General features: G+C 48.2%; 2 non-coding genes across 2 annotated transcripts; both read left to right on the top strand.

Moving 5' to 3' along the window:
- The first annotated feature begins 12503 nt into the window (after positions 1–12503).
- LOC139177838 (small nucleolar RNA R38) lies at positions 12504–12581 on the top strand. Its single transcript, XR_011562304.1, has one exon. It is a non-coding gene; the product is annotated as a small nucleolar RNA R38 (small nucleolar RNA).
- A 1488-nt stretch (positions 12582–14069) lies between these two features.
- Positions 14070–14154, top strand: LOC139177839 (small nucleolar RNA R38). The gene has a single exon (XR_011562305.1). It is a non-coding gene; the product is annotated as a small nucleolar RNA R38 (small nucleolar RNA).
- Positions 14155–15095: the final 941 nt, after the last annotated feature.

Here is a 15095-nt window from a genome sequence, read left to right as displayed (position 1 = left end):
AGCTCCTATTGCAGAGTTGCCACCCTCGGCCGAGAACTCCTCTTCAGGAGGCTGCCCGGGGCCGAGGCGCCCTTTCCTCGGCCCACTATCTCCCGTCCCAGCAGCTGGGTTGAAGCCCGTGGAGGGGGGGGGGGGGCGGGGGTGTGTGGACCCAGTGTTCCCAAGAAGCTGAGTCCGTCTCTCTCCCATTTCCTTGGTAAGAGCTGCTGCTTGGATATGAGAGCAGAAAAGTTCAGGGGCTTGGTAGATCAGCTGTAACAACAGGGAGGGGATTAAGGGGAGACTCAAGAGAGAGAGCTGGGTCCCTCCTGGTCCAGGGTGTGGGCTGTTAGTAAATAATGATCAAGGATTTGAGAGCGAGGAGCCCAGGGTCAGAGCACCAGGTTGAAATCTTGACTCCACTGCCACTTCATACTTCTGTGGCCTTGGGTACGTTATTGAACGTCTCTGTGCCTGTTTCCTCATCTATAGCACGGAGGTAATAGTGTTAGTTTCCTGTCTCACAGGATTGATGTTAAATTAGATAATATGTGTAGCGTGGAGAAGGAAATGGCAACCCACTCCAGTGTTCTTGCCTGGAGAATTCCAGGGACAGGGGAGCCTGCTGGGCTGCCGTCTATGGGGTCGCACAGAGTCGGACACGACTGAAGTGACTTAGCAGCAGCAGTAGCGTGCTTACCACGTTACTAAGTGTTCAATATATGTGAGCTAGTGGGATTGTGTTTGTAAACTGTCAGTTACTGAACAATTATAGAACAATCATTAGGTAAATCTAACAGCTAGAGTCCCTCCCCTCTTTCCCAGAGCCCTCCTGGCCTGTCTTTCCACATAGACGACCACCGGGCACTTGGCAACTCTGAAATAAAGAGTAGAGGGTGGCACTGCTGGGTGGGGGCCACCAAGTAAGACCCAGCACCCAGTGAGACGGTACAAGAGCCTGCTGCTGTCGCTTCTGGGTACCTAGAACCCCATCCCAACCTCCAGGGGGTAGGGACGGTCCTGGCCTGGACACCTGCCCCCCAAGAGGCTCCGCTTCTTAGCTCCAGAGAAGACAGGCGGCAGTTGCCCTGATGCTCTTCTACCCTCTGTCTGAATGCTAATCTCCCTGCCATGGAAGCCTGAGTGACAGGGAAAAGGCTGCTAGGAATTGCAGGGCAGCCGAGGGCAGCAGCAGGAGGCAAGGAGGTGCTGTCGTCTGCGACTTCTGCAGCTGAGGCTCAGTGCCGCTGCCAGTCTCTCCTGGAGCCTGGGAGACTGGGACACGACCAGAGAACTTATGAGGCAGCGGGGGTGGGGCGGGGGAGCAAGGGAGGCAGCCGCAGCAGCTGCGTCTGGCATGACCCTGGGGTGCAGAAGCAACCGGGGAGAGTACTGGCCCATCCCAAATGTGTGACTGTATGTCTACGGACAAGACGGTCCTGGGCGGGGGCAGAGAGCAGAGGCCCAGTCTTAGACTGGCGGGACACGGCCCCATCTGAGGCAGCCACGCTGACACAACAGCAGGGGGCCCAGCTGGCCCCGCTGCTCCCGGGCCCCCTCTGCAGGCGCCCCACTGCTAGAGAAGCTCAAGATCTTGAGATAGAGCCTCAACAGAAGAAGAGCCAAGTGGCTGATACTGAGATTTACTTTGATGATGATAATGATACTACTACTATTAATAATAATGGCTAATAGGTCTCAAACACTCTGTGCCAGGCGCTGTGCCAAGAGCTTTATTTATAAGCACTGTCTCATTTATGAGGCAGGAACTGCTGTTAACCTCATTGACCCAATAAGGAAAGTGAGGTTCACAGAACTCATTCAAGGTCACTCACAGCTGGTGGCAAAGCCAGGACCTGTGCTCGGGCAATGTGATACCGGAGCTCATGAGCTGGCAGGGCAGGAAGGGCCTGAGTCTTGAGGAAAGCCAGGGTGACCCGGCCTCCAGGCCCAGGGAACCAGTCGTGGCCTGGCCTGGGCGGTGCCTCTGCAGGTGGGCCGGGAGGGCTCTGCCAGGATTATCTGTGTGCTCTCTCTTCTGGGACCCATGGTTCAAGGTTCAACCCATGGTTCTGAAATGGCTAGTCCTTGCTTGCCAGCTGACAGGGGAAAGGAGAGCGGGCTCTGCAGGATCTGTCATCCTCTCAGGGAGGAGGCAGTGGCCACCAGCAGGGGTGACAGACAGACAGGCCAGCACTCAAAGCCACTGCCAATCTGCTGTCCCCTTCAACCAGGGCAGAGAGAGAGGACACAGCCAGCAGCCTGGCTGGAGGGGGAGCTGGAGGAGGGGGAGGGCTTCGAGCAGGTGGCTTTGAGAGGGAGCCCCTGACTTAAACTGGAAATGAGTCCTGGTACATAAGGACTATAGACCCTCTCTGAGGGATGCACATGCCCCCTAGTGGGGACTAAGCCTAGAGGGTGGACAGAAAATGAAAACAGAAGTAACCCATGACTATGACCTGTGAGCCTAAGTGGGAAGGGCCAATCCCATTCTTTGGTGAAGACACACACATCCACTTAATGTCACGTGCAGAAGCCAGCTGAATTAAGCATTAAAGGAGACTATTAATGTATTCACTTGCTTGTTTATTTGACAAGCACATATTGGGAGCCCGCAACATACAAATCTTGTATTAGGTGTTGGGAGTGAGACAGCGAAGAAAGAGACAGTGCCTGCCCTTCCAGTTAGAACAAGACCAAGACCTCGGCCTGGCAGGCCCAGTTCTGCCAGCCAGACACTGCCTGACCACGTGACGGTTCCTTCTCTGGACCTCCACCTCCCCATTTAACAGGCATGTGTGGGAATCAGGTGGGCTGGCACTGGCGACGGAAAGGACTAACGGCTGTCCTCAGGAAAAGAACTACTAAGATGAAGGGGACCAATCAGATGACCTCTGGGGGCCCCAGAACTTCTCCCAATCAAGAGACTCTAATGGACTGTGTCTGGAGGTGCTAACAAGGACTCGCTCACTCAACAGACATTTATGGAGTGTCTGTGTGCCAGGCACTGTGGATGCCAAAGTGAATTAAGACTTCCTGCCACAAACAACTAGAAAACTGAGCAAAATATAAGAAACAGACACTTGACGACAGGCAGCACACAGGATGGTGACCTCACGACTTCCTGGGCATCTGCCTCAGACAGTTCCCTGCCTGCGGCGGGGGGGCAGGGGGCAGAACATGCAGACCACGGCGGTCTTACTAGGGTGAGGAGGCACCATCAGAGTTCAAGACAGTGTGGCAGGGCGGAGGGGTGGGCGGCGGAGGAGGCAGTTCCAAAGGACATACACACAGATTGATGGGATCCAAAGACAGGACAAAGGTGATTCAACAGAGAAAGGGAAATCTTGATGACAGAAAATAGAAAGCACTAACCATAAAAACAAAATGGATAAACTGGACTAAATCAAAACCGGAAAGACTAGGAGAAAGTATCTCCCAAGCAAATATCTGAGACAGGACTTGTGTCCAGAATATATAAAGAACTTTCACAAGTCAGTAACATGATAGGCCAATAAAAAAGGGAGGGTTTTAATACACTCGTCATAAAGAAGTATACGTAGGGCCAATATACACAGAAAGATGCTCAACATCACAGTCAACAGGGAGATGCATGTTAAGACCACAGTGAGATACTGCAACACGCCCACAAGAATGGCTAGCGTTAAGACTGACCATAACAGGTCCTGCTGAGGGTGCGGAACCAGCGTAACTCTGAAACACATTGCTTGGGAGAATGTAAGCAACGCAAACCACTGGGGATACCAGTTTGGCAGTTTCCCTTGCAGTTATCCAAGAGAAATGAAAACTTATGTCCACAGACAGATCTGTATAAAAATGTTCATTGCAGCTTTATTAATCATAGTTCCAACAGCCCAAATGTCCATCAACATGTGCATGGATAAAAATATTGAGGTATATTTATCTGATGGACTAATACTCAGTAATTAAAAAGGAAATGAACGACTGTTACGAGCTACAGCATGGGTAATTGAGGGAAACCAGACACAAAAGAGTACCTGCTGTAGGCTTCTATTCATATGAAATTCTAGAATGGGCAAAACGAAGCTGTAGTGACACAAAGCAGATCAGTGGCTGTCTGGGGCCAGGGCTGGATGGAGATTGACTGTAAAAGGGTGTGAAGGGGATCTCTGGGGGGTGAAAATGTTCTAAACCACGAAGGGGTCGTGGCTGCATAGGTGTATACACTTATGGGACTACTGCACTGTACATTTTTAAATGGATGCATTTTATTGTATGTAAATTATGCCTCAATAAAGATGACTTAAAGAGTTAAAAAAGCAAACAAACAAGAATAAAGCTTTGACTCTTGTCTTGCTTACCATCTAGTGGAAAAGCCAGACATGAAAACAAATTATCATAAAATCAGATCAGATCAGTCACTCAGTCGTGTCCGACTCTTTGCGACCCCATGAATCGCAGCACACCAGGCCTCCCTGTCCATCACCAACTCCCGGAGTTCACTCAGACTCACGTCCATCGAGTCAGCGATGCCATCCAGCCATCTCATCCTCTGTCGTCCCCTTCTCCTCCTGCCCCCAATCCCTCCCAGCATCAGAGTCTTTTCCAATGAGTCAACTCTTAGCATGAGGTGGCCAAAGTACTGGAGTTTCAGCTTTAGCATCATTCCTTCCAAAGAAATCCCAGGGCTGATCTCCTTCAGAATGCACTGGTTGGATCTCCTTGCAGTCCAAGGGACTCTCAAGAGTCTTCTCCAACACCACAGTTCAAAAGCATCAATTCTTCAGCGCTCAGCTTTCTTCACAGTTTAACTCTCACATCCATACATGACCACAGGAAAACCATAGCCTTGACTAGACGAACCTTTGTTGGCAAAGTAATGTCTCTGCTTTTGAATATGCTATCTAGGTTGGTCATAACTTTCCTTCCAAGGAGTAAGCGTCTTTTAATTTCATGGCTGCAGTCACCATCTGTAGTGATTTTGGAGCCCAGAAAAATAAAGTCTGACACTGTTTCCACTGTTTCCCCATCTATTTCCCACGAAGTGGTGGGATCATAAAATACTGGGTATTAAAAGAAGGATGTTCACATAATAAGAGCTCCACTCACTGTGTGCTTCCCTGCACATGCTAGGTGCTTTGCACACACAGTCCTAAATGGTCCTACCGGGTTCGTGAGAGCCTCCACCTCCTCCTGCTGCAGATAAGGAGCCTCTTATCAGAGAGAGGTGAAGTCATCTGCCAGGGGTTATTTAGCTCACATCAGCAGAGCTGGGACCCGACTCCAGGTCCGCTTGGTCGCAGAGCATGTGCTACATCAGCCAACCATGGGAACTCTGGAAGGAGCCAGGGGACTGTCTGAGCATCTCAGGTCAGACTTCGCAAAGGAGAGGCTGAAGCATGAGTCGGGACTTGATACGCACAAAGGGAAGGACAAAGGGAAGGAAATGTCCAGGCAAAGGAAACAAACAGCATGAGAGCAGGTGCTGCAGCAGTTATGAGAAGGGGTTTCTGGGAAGGGGAGTCATGTCCAGAAAACAGGAGGAAAGGTCAATGGCATATTATGTATCCTTCAAATTCACTTATTTTTAAAAAGCCTATTAAGCAATAATTTTATGAGCGGCAACAGATCTGCAGAGCAGGCAAATGAAACGTGTGCTACTGGTCACCACAGGAAGGAATCCACTGCAACCCAAGGTCATCCATTCTCAATAAACAGGGTACATGTTGTCCTGTTTCTTCTCCAGAAAGTTAAAAGCTCTGTGCAATGGTCCCAGATTTCTGCTGAACGGGATTTGTGGTCCTCTTTCACAGTCCTGAGAAATTGAAGTGGAAAATATCCTCTGTGCTTTGAGGATATGCTTTCGAGCTGGATGAATTAAAATCACTGGAGTTAGCAAAACATGAGCCACTGTTACAGTGTATCTTTCCAGGAAACCCAGCACAATGGTTAGGACCATAGGTCTGGAGGCTCAACTGAGTTCCCAGTGCCTTCACACACTAATGACTTTCATTTTTCTGCACTTGAGTTGAAAAACGGAAGGATAATGACAGAGCTGTTGTGAGAGTCAAATGAAATAGCCAACTGAAGGTGGTTAGGGTCATCAAGTTTTATACATTAAATTTGGGCAGCTTTTTGTATGTCACTCGTATCTCAATTAAAGAGGTTTTTAAAAATATATATATTCTTCTATTTATTTATCTTTGGTTGTGCTAGGTCTTCATTGCTGGATATGGGCTGTTTCTAGCTGTGGCGAGCAGGGGGCTACTCTGTTGTGGTGCATGGGCTCGGTCGCCCCGCGGCATGTGGAGACTTCCTAGACACGGGATCAAACCTGTGTCTACTACATTGGCAGGCAGATCCAGTGGACCACTACAGAGGTTCAGTATATAAAGTGGTTTTTTGTTTTTTTTTTTTTAAAGGCACTTAAAACAGTGCCTAGCATGGAGTCAACACTGTACACCAGCTATTATTTTTTTCAGGATGGTAATTTGATTGTGTCAGTTCATCTTTATTTTGCCATGGCCCATTCTTCCCGAGAATAATTACCAACAAAAAAGAGAGGATGATTTGGGATATGTCAGTCCTATCATTTGGAGTCATATCATTCTAATGAACACCCAGCTTAAGATGGCTTAAACAATAAGGAGGTTTCTTTTTTAAAATCTCCCACTCTGTATTTCACTCAAACTAAGATGCCAGTGCTCACAGGATGCCTCCCACATTTAGAAATATTGACATGAAAAAACATGTGTCTCTGAATCAAACTAAAGGTCTAAAGGCTGGGGACATCGGGACTGGCTTCTCCAGCAGCTCAAAAGCATCTTCCAGGACTCAAGCTTGTTCTGTCCATCACTGCCGACTTTCCGCTCTTCCTAGGAAGCAGCCCTTCCGGACACAGGATGGCTTCCATGCTCTCAGGCATTACTTCATGGGGTCCCAAAACCAGAAGGCAGGCTGTTGTTTTTCAAAACTAGAAAACCTTCCCAAATGTGGCAGAACTGCACTGCAGATCATTTTCTAAACCAACTCCTGGTGAAGGGAAGAGATTTCTCATGGGCCTGGTGCAGACTATTCAAGACTCACTCCTTGGGGCAGAGACGGGGCTTGCCTCCCAGCAGCTCTGCGGTGTTCGTCACATGGAGGACGGGCAGTGGTGGGGCTAAGGGTGCCTGCCACACAGGTGGGAATATCACTGGAGAAACTGCTCCCCATGTAAGCAGCCAACTGCTCGGGAAATACTGCTCCTCCTTCGTGTTCTTATTCATAAAATTAAACACAACTTTCCAGTTAAGACATTAACCTCAATATTTAAAGACTCTTTTCTATTAATGTGGGTTTCAAATGTGTGTGCTCAGTTGCTCAGTTGTGTCCCGCTCTTTGCAACCCCATGGACTATAGCCCACCAGGTTCCTCTATCCACGGGAATTCCAAGGCAAGAATACTGGAGCGGGTTGCTATTTCCTTTGCCAGGGGACTCTTCCCCACCCAGGGATTGAACCCACATCTCCAGGGTCTCCTGGAGGCAGATTGGCAGGTGGATTCTTTACCACTGAGCCACCTGGGAAGACAGTTTTTGAATAATACCAAGTCTTAAATTTGGAAAACTCAGCAGTGGCCACAGGACTGGGAAAAGGTCAGTTTTCATTCCAATCCCAAAGAAAGGCAATGCCAAAGAATGCTCAAACTACCACACAATTGCACTCATCTCACACGCTAGTGAAGTAATGCTTAAAATTCTCCCAGCCAGGCTTCAACAGTACATTAACCGTGAACTTCCACATGTTCAAGCTGGATTCAGAAAAGGCAGAGGAACCAGAGATCAAATTGCCAACATCCAATGGATCATCAAAAAGGCAAGAGAGTTCCAGAAAAACATCTACTTCTGCTTTATTGACTACACCAAAGTCTTTGATTGTGTGGATCACAACAAACTGGAAAATTCTTCAAGAGATGGGAATACCAGACCACCTGACCTGCCTCCTGAGGAATCTATATACAGGTCAAGAAGCAACAGTTAGAACTGGACATGGAACAACAGACTGGTTCCAAATAGGAAAAGGAGTACATCAAGGCTGTATATTGTCACCCTGCTTATTTAACTTATATGCAGAGTACATCATGAGAAACCCTGGGCTGGATGAAGCACAAGCTGGAATCAAGACTGCCGGGAGAAATATCAATAACCTCAGATATGCAGATGACACCACCCTTATGGCAGAAAGTGAAGAAAAACTAAAGAGCCACTTGATGAGAGTGAAAGAAGAGGGTGAAAAAGTTGGCTTAAAGCTCAACATTCAGAAAACTAAGATCATGGCATCTGGTCCCATCACTTCATGGCAAATATTTGGGGAAACAGTGGAAACAGTGTCAGACTTTATTTTTGGGGGCACCAAAATCACTGCAGATGGTTGACTGCAGCAATGAAATTAAGAGATGCTTGCTCCTTGGAAGAAAAGTTATGATCAACCTAGAGAGCATATTAAAAAGCAGAGACATTACTTTGCCAACAAAGGTCCATCTAGTCAAAGCTATGGTTTTTCCAGTAGTCATGTATGGATGTTGAGAGTTGGACTATAAAGAAAGCTGAGCATTGGAGAATTGATGCTTTTGAACTGTGGTGTTGGAGAAGACTCTTGAGAGTCCCTTGGACTGCAAGGAGACTCAACCAGTCCATCCTAAAGGAAATCAGTACTGACTATTCATTGGAAGGACTGATGCTGAAACTGAAACTCCAATACTTTGGCCACCTGATGTGAAGAATTGACTCATTTGAAAAGACCCTGATGCTGTGAAAGATTGAAGGTGGGAGGAGAAGGGGACAACAGAGGATGAGATGGTTGGATGGCATCACCAACTCAATGGACATGGGTTTGGGTGAACTCTGGGAGTTGGTGATGGACAGGGAAGCCTGGCGTGCTGCAGTCCATGGGATCGGAAAGAGTCAGACACAACTGAGCGACTGAACTGAACTGAAATCCTATCAGTGAATGGAACTCCGTGAGCTGACTGCCTGAGCGCAGCAGGTCAGCTGACCAGATTTCCCCTCTGCAATCAGAGCCAAGGTCCCTGCACAGCCCTGGGGACTCCTGCCCTGTAAAGCTTCTGATCTACTTCTGTCATTTATCTCTAGACTGTGTGACTCTCCATGTAACAAATATAGGTCTACACTGGCCTTGAATAATGTAAAATTCAAATGTCCTAGAGCTCACCAGCAAATGAAGTCACAACAACATTAGCATTCCCCTCTCAATAGCTCTGAGCCCTTGCCCTCATTCAGGAACGCTGGCGCATTGTGTGTTTCCCGGTTATTTCCGGGTGGCCTGTGCAGTGCACCTGACACGTACTCGGGCACAAGGGCTCGCTGCGTTTTGCTCAGGCACTTGGCCACAGCCCAGCAGCCCGTGACACCCCATCCGCCGTGAGCCTGCTGTTGTTCTACCAAGGGCCCTGTCAGGTGTGAAAGCTCCACTGTGTCCTCTGGCACAGTGGCCCTTCCAGAGCTGGGATGAACAGCCCTCACTGCACACTGGGTGGCAATTGGTCTGGGACCCAAGACAGCCCCTTGCCTGCAATGTAGGGCACCCGGATTCAATCCCTTCGTTGGGAACATCCTCTGGAGAAGGTAATGGCAACCAATTCCAGTATTCTTGCCTGGGAAATCCCATGGACAGAGGAACCTGGCAGGCTACAGTCCATGGGATTGCAGAGTCAACACAACTGAGTGACTAACATTTTCACTTTTTCAGACAGCCCCGCAGGAGCCCATAGCCCTCGGTCTTTCACAGATCAGCTCCTGCAGTCTCTCATCCTCACTCTTCCTGCCAGAAAATGGCTGGGAACTGGAACAGGTGCCCATCATCCACACCCCACTTGTCAGTTTCATCCCTAACCGCCCATGGAAACACACAAAATCTGTTTTCCTTCCCCTCCCCCACAACCCCAAACCCTTCTATATAAGATCAATTTATATATACATACTCATAGTGCAGTATAACTTCATCGTAAAAGTACAGACTCTACAAGCTAGGATCAAACCCCGATTCCACCAGTTACTAGTGTGTGAACTGGGGCAAGTTACATAACATTTCAATGTTCCTCTTTCCCCATTTGTAAAAACAGGAGTAGTGATAACGCACTTCACCATGCAGTGGTGAGGATGAAACAAATTAATATCCATAAAGTACTCAAGGAGTAAATGTCTCACAGTAAGTGCTATAAAGCATTAGCTATCATTATTGTTTTGCCAGCAGATCACCTGCCTACACACAAGCAGCTTTTGGCAAATTCCACACTTAGAGCCTGAAATACATTTAGTCTGCGGGGAGAGACCTCATTCTTTCTTTTGGTATTGTACAAAATAATTTGTCTTCAAGGGTAAAACAGAGAAACTTAGGGGCCAATTTCACACAATTGGAGCTATTGCGGAGTTAATGATTGTATTTGTGGAGTACTTACTGTGAGCAGAGGCAGTGGAATACCAACTAGGTCTGTGAAGAATTAAAAAAAAAAAAAAACAAATTAGACTTCTGCCTTGAAGAGCTTACAATCAAATTAAGGAAGGCAAACATTAACAAATGTGGTAACTTGAAAATAAGTCCCCGAAACATATTACTACACACAGAACAATTTAATCCAGACTTAAATGCCACTGAGATCATTGCTAAAGGGCTGGTGAGAATGGGGAAAGGGTGATGTAGAAAAGGCTTCGTGGTCTTGCAACTTTACTATTATGATTATTATTACTATCTGTCGTAGGACATGCGGCACGTGAGATCTTAGTTCCCTGACCAAGGATCGAACCAGTGTTTCCTGCACTGGAAGCCCAGAGTCAATCACTGGATTGCCAGGGAAGTCCGCACATTTAATTTCCAAATAGGTATACATTCTGGCTCTGACTCTAGTCGTTGTTTTGCCCTTTTACAATTTCAAAACTAAAGCCGGGGTGACTGCCTGAAAAACAGCCCTCAGCAGTAGCAGACGGTGTTACACTACTCTGTTCTTTTCGTAAAGTATAATTATTTTTGCATGGCGCCCCTGGGGTTCAGGGGAATTTCGAGCCTGGCCCGGCCCGGCCCGGCCCGATGCGTCGCTCTCGGGCGCCCTCTGCCGCCCGCGCCCCAACTAAGAGCAACGGAGCGGGACGTCGAACAACGAATTCCCCGGGAATCTCCTTTTCCTTCACTAACGTAACCACCCCCTCCATGACTCTAATAAAATCCGTCGAGCAATTAACTACGAAGTCCGGCGGGGCCCGAGCTCCCTCAGTCGTTCCTCTGGAAGCCCCCTCGAACTTTCTGCGGCCTCCACCATCCAGCCAGTCTCGGCCAGGCACAGCCTGTTCACTCAACAGATAGCGACTTTGTGACCGAAACGACCGTCGGTCTTCGTTTTCTAGCCGCCGGGGGCTCTCTACTGTCCCCAGTGGCGGCCACCATTTTACCCGGGCTTCGGGACCTCGGGCGCCCCTCAGCGGCCGTCGATCACACTACATTTCCCAGTAGCCCTTTCTCAATAGCGCGAGAGTTCGCGCGAGACTTCCGTGAAGACTTGCGCGCAGGCGGAAACCCGCCCCCTCTTCCGATGCGGGCTGCATGGCTGGAAGTCATGGCTTCCTCGCTGTGGTTCCAGCAAGGCCAGCAACTTCGGCTCTTGGGCCGAGGGAAGGCTGTGGAGGTGGGTAAACAGCTTATTTCTTGATACGGCGCTAGCATACTTGGCCTTCCGCTGCTTGAAGGCGAAATAGTGACGCTAGGCCTGGTTCCCCCAACCCCCACCCCCATAGGTGGTTGGGAGGATTAACTGAGGTGAGAAAACACTTTCCAAAGGGTGTGAGTTTTTGTTACTGAAGGGAGAGAGAGCCCAAGCCCACCTTTGGCATCGGAGCGTCCCTCCTGGGGGAGAGCGTCTCTTCCATCCTGCGCACCTCCCAGGCCTCACGGCCACCCAAGCGCTGAGCTTCCAGGCTCAGCGGCCCTGCTGGCCCCCAGGTCCTCCCACGGGGCAAGCTCGCATCCAGGGTATTAACGTCTAAATATTTGGCTTCCTGTTGGAGAGCGTAGAGGACAGCCCCAATCAATTTTCACTTAATTCTACAGCTGATAATCAGTGGCGTGGTAGACTTTGTTTGGAAGGCTGCAGTTTTATAGCGACCCTTAACATGCTTACGTTTTTATTGTCCACAGGCTTTCTTTGGCATCTGCAGAGACGGTGAGCAGCAGACCTGCTTAGAAGTAACGAATGGAAGTCTGAAATAGGTAAGGATGCATGTAGGCAGGAACTTGGGTGGGCAACAGAAATGAGAAAGCCGAGATGGTCTTAAAGCCTGCCACACACCGCAGCTCTGAATCCTGGCTGACTCAGGACCAGTTGGGGGTCCTACCCAGAATCCAGAAATGAGGATGGTCTCTGTGCCAGTGTAATTGGGGCCACTAGGTGTCGCTCTTTGAAACGAAAGTGGGTGCCACTGCATTCACGGGTAAAAGGGGGACTTGGAACTTGAGCTTTAAAGTTGATTGAGATTTAGAAATGTTCCTTACTGGTTGAGCTGAGGATGATTTAAAGTTATCCCTGTCTGAAAAGACTTCTGTTGTGAGGAATTCTAACTTGCTGAGGCTCAACGTTTTAAATTATGTTCTTGGGAATGAGTAAGTTTGTTCCTGTTAATGTGTTATCCATATTTCTCTTTTAGAATAAAGATGTAGGCTGTGGGCTTTGAAAAAGTCACAAGAAAGCCGTCATCCAGGGATGTAAGGATCCTTGTGATGAGATAAATGGTAAGAGTTTTAATTTTCACAGAATTGCATAGATTATGGTTCCTTTAAGTGTTGGCTTGTTAGATTTCAGAGATGTGTGGGTCTTCCCAGACATTAACAGCTATCTGAGAGATACTTGTGTAGACCTTCTTGAATAGTTTTTCCTTTTAGTGCCCAGAGAAGTAGTATGAACTCTTTCCTAGACCCCTCACCAAGTACCCTCACAGTGATTGTTACAGCAGTATGAGGTAGATGTTTTCCCTATGTTGCTCCCGAGTAAGTAAACTGAATTAATGAGTTCACCTGCCCAAAGTTACACAACTAGGTTATTTTTTTTAAGAGCCATAAAAATATAGCTATAAGTGATTTTGGAAGGGGGACATTATTATTAAGCTTTAGTGAGATGTAGTTGAACAGCTGGTCATTGAGTTCGACTAGTGGTTCTCAACTAGGGGTGGAGGGTGTTGCTGGGATCCAGGCAATGCCCCTAATTACCCTGTAGTGCACATGACAGGCCCCCCACCACCCCGACAAAGAACTCCCCACCCAAAATGTAGAGTTAAAGTTGAAACCCACTGTTAGACTGAGACTCCAGTCTTAGCCTGTTAGCAGGTAACCACACCAGAACCTTGTTTCTTTGTCTCTAAAAGACAGGAGTGGTGCTTTTTAGATCTGGCTCTGCACCTATAGAATGTTCCTGGACCCCACCTCCGGCCATGCTAAGATGGGTGAGATGGCTCTAGAGTGTGGCCCAAGGATCACGTGTGGCCATTTAATAGCAGATGTGGAGGAACAGTGAGATGATCTGATCTACTTTTAGCTCAGGGATTTTTATTACAGCAAGGTTATAGTACTGGCTATTTTTAAGTAGCTCTCAGGGCAGATCTATAATCCCTATCTTAAAGAACTGAAAGCCACATGGTCGCTCTGCAATATCGTTTTGCATACAGAGGTGAGCAAAGGAGAAGTGACCTTGCTTGGTGTTGATGTTTCTTGGCCTCAGGCACCCTTTGCGCAGCTGGCCTTCAGTGGTCTGGCTGGAAGAAGTAATCTGCACTGTTTGAGACATTTTTACTGACAGCTCAAAGATGCTGGAAGATTTACTTGGCTACTAGACACTTTGTGCTCAGGGAGACCCTGGCTTTAAAAGGACAGGAACTGTCAGCGTGTCAGGTCTGGGACGCTGGGTACAGCTAGGCACTAGATATAAAGTTTTTGCCCGTGAGGGAAAGCACGTTCTAATAAAGCAGATAAGATTGAATGAGTTCCTGAGAAAGGAAGGAATTGGTAAGGAGAACATGGTTTGCTTGTGCTGTGGATGTCAGTGCTGTGGACTGGCAGCTGGGTGGGGAGCTGAGTCCATGATGATGTGAAGTTATCCCTGTCTGAAGGCCGAAAAAAGGCCTTTGAGTGTGGAATCTGGATATCTGAGACTCAGTTTCCTAGGTTTGCTTTAGAGAAATTGAGGCCTGGTTTATTTGGTTTGTTTGTTTGTTTAATGCCTGAATTAACAATGAGCTATCCGAGAGATACTTGTGTAGACCTTCTTGAATTTTCCTTTGCAATTTCCCCCCGCCAGGTACAGCCTCAGTTTGAGGCCGAAAAGGATACTCCAGAAAAAGACACTGGCTGCAGTGCTGTGGTGGCTGCCCTGGACCCGACGTGGAATTTCTCTCGTGTGTAATAGAGAAAACCTTTGGAACAGGCCTGGGTGGATGTTCGTTTTGTTTCCCCGGCCCTTGGGTTGTGCTGAGTGGCAAGGTGACTTTGACATAGATTCTGTTTTCTTTGCTAGGTGTCCACAGCGTGTGTAACAGGACCGACCTGCTTTACCTAAAGCAAGTGAAACCGTTCCTCTCGCGTTGTTTGTAACGTAAGCTGTTTTTATCTTACGTGTCCGAAAGAATCCCCGCAAGCCTGTGATGGTTAGTTATCCCTGTCTGAACATCTCGACTGAGGGAAAACAATCTGTTCTGAGGCTTAAGGGGCTGGCTCTGGGCTCTTAAAAGCAGTTCAGGCTTTACAAGGGATCAGACGGAACGCACTCCAAAGGGAGTTGTGCTTATGTACCCTGCCGAGACCCCAGTCCTGGGGCCCCATCCCTCTGCCACTTGAAAACCAGTGGTGGGCTGCCTTGTCACCCTTTGGCTCTGAGGGCACAGGCTATAAGAGGTGGCAGAAATGGGCAAGTGGCCCAGATTTGGCTTATGCTCTTACTGTGGAATGAAAGAGTGCTTGTCACATATTTCAAGAAAATGAATGCGCTCTTTGAGACAGACGGCAATGGAAGATGTATGCCGGCTGTGGCAGTGAGCACACTTCAGGGCTATCTGATCTCTCGTCTTTTTACTGTATCCTGACATTCAGGAAAGAAGGGGT

This window comes from Bos indicus, chromosome 19, assembly GCF_029378745.1.
Source record: "Bos indicus isolate NIAB-ARS_2022 breed Sahiwal x Tharparkar chromosome 19, NIAB-ARS_B.indTharparkar_mat_pri_1.0, whole genome shotgun sequence".
Lineage (NCBI taxonomy): Eukaryota > Metazoa > Chordata > Mammalia > Artiodactyla > Bovidae > Bos > Bos indicus.
The sequence above is the reverse complement of the archived record's forward strand: the minus strand, read 5'-3'. Positions and strand labels throughout refer to the sequence as shown.